Here is a 2,395-nt window from a genome sequence, read left to right as displayed (position 1 = left end):
TGGGAAGTTTCCTTCTTGTAAATTTAAGAAAGATTTTAAAGAAAATGTTATAGGTACTACATTTCAGTCATCAGTATTGAAATCTGTTTATAGTGTCTGCTGTGGGCTGAATGTTTGTGTTCCCTAAAATTCATATGTAGAAACTGAATCTCCAAGGTGAGGCTATTTGGAGATGGGGCCTTTGAGAGGTGATTAAGTCCCATTAAGGATGGGATTAGTGTCCTTATAAAAGAGGCCCAAGAGAGCTTCTTCAGCCCTTCTGCCATGTAATTACACAGTGAAAAGATGGCCTTCTGTGAACTAGGAAGTGGGCCCTCCCCAGACTCCAAATCTGCCAGCACCTTGATCTTGGACTTTCCAGCCTCCAGAACTGTGAGAAATAAATTTATTTTGTTTATAAGTCCCCTGGTCTATGGCATTCTGTTATAGCAGGTTGAATTGACTGAGACAGTGTCTTTGCTATAAATGTTTGAACTTTTTTGTGGTTAAATATGGTTTTTAAAACACCTTGTTTTCTAGTCTTGGATAAAAGAATCTGCTTTACCCTGACTGAGATTATCATGAAGTCACCTGATTTTTCTTCTAGGATTTATGTTTTTCTTTTTACCTCCTCTGTTATATCTTTACTTTGTACTATGTAAGTTACGGGTTCATCTTGTTGTCATCCTGATGGATGGCCAATTGTGCCAACACCATTTAAAAAATCCTTCCCACACTGAAATATCAACTTGTCACATATTATATCCTCATATATTCTGAAATATATTTTAAAATTCCCTAATTTTCATTTTTGTGCTTTCTTGTTCCTATGCCAATATTACATATTGATTTTATTACTGAGGCTTCATAATATGCTGATATCTGGTGTGACATCCTTTTTCAGAAATCCTTGGATTTTGTCAATTCCTTGTTAATCTTTTTTATTTTATTTTATTTCAGCATATTATGGGGGTACAGATGTTTAGGTTACGTATGTTGCCCTTGCCCCACCCCCTCCAAGTCCGAGTTTCAAATATGTCCATCCTTCGGGTGGTGCGCATTGTACTCTTTGTGTATTTTTTATTGCAAAAACTTTATCCAATCGAATATCCTGGTAAAATTCTAATTTTGAAAGATTTCTTATTGAAACACATGGTCTACACTTTTATTTATTTTTCACACTTTAATCCTTCAGTAAGACTATAGATTTTCATGTAAACCTTTCGGCTTTCTAATTAAATTTATTCATAGTTTGTATTTTTTTAAATCAATATGAAAAGAATATTTTTTCACTTCCCTTTTTAGTGGCTTAGAAGTTGGAGCAAAGCTATTGGTTTTGTTTGTTTTTATATCCAGCCACATTACCACACTTTAGAATTAAATCCAGTAATTAAAAAAAAATAAACTGTTGAATTTTCTAAAAATGCAGTCATGTCAATAGCAAAAATGAATAATTTTTTTCTATTTTCTAATGGTTATACCAGTTATTTAACTTTTCTGTCATATTGCGTTTGTGAAAATCTCTAAGATAGCACTTTGAATTTAATAGTGATAGTAAACATTCCTATTAAGTTTCTAATTGTAATTGAAATGGTTTCCATATTTCATCAGAGTATTGAGCAGTAGTAGTTTATTTTTGGTAAGCATTATAGTTAAGTAGTTTCCTTCTATTCCTATTTTATCAAAAACATTTTCAGCACATATTGTAGTAATTAATTCTTCTCCTGGTTGTATATTAGAAACACCAGAATAGTTAAAATACGTTGATCCCAAGCCTCTTCCTAGATGAATAAAATCAGAGTATGTGGGGATAGAGTTGGTTTATCAGTATTTTAAAGCTCCTGAGGTAATTCTTATGAATATGTATCTTATATTGAGAATCACTGATTTATTGATTGGCCAGCATGATTTTCTTCTTTATTTTTTTTGTAGTGATGTGTTATGTTGCTATAATTCCTGATTTTAAACTTCCTATGCATTCATAGAATAAATACTACATAGTCACAAGTGAAAAATTCTTTTGAAGTATTGCCGGATTTTATTTTGTAAATATAGTCATAGATGTGATTAGTCTTTACTTTTCTCCTTTTTCCACTGTGTTTATGAGATTTTGGTATTGTATATATGCTGGCATATCTTTGATTTCTTAATGACCTAAAGGAGTTTAAGTAACACTGATATTATCTTTCCATTAAAGATGACACTTTTCATTAAATGTAATCTCTCCCAGTTCTGATTAGTCTTTTAATTACCTTCTCAATGTATTCTGTGACAATTATCTGTCTCAAATTTCTATTACTTCCTGGATTAACTATGGTAATTTATATTTGGCTAGGAAATTATTCATTCCCTCTATGTTTTCACATGGATTGTTGTATATTTGCTATATTTCTCTTACAATCCTTTTTTAATTTTT

The sequence above is a fragment of the Propithecus coquereli genome, unplaced genomic scaffold, assembly GCF_000956105.1.
Source record: "Propithecus coquereli isolate 6110/MARCELLA unplaced genomic scaffold, Pcoq_1.0 Scaffold419, whole genome shotgun sequence".
Taxonomy (NCBI): Eukaryota; Metazoa; Chordata; class Mammalia; order Primates; family Indriidae; genus Propithecus; species Propithecus coquereli.
This window is presented reverse-complemented; position numbering follows the sequence as displayed.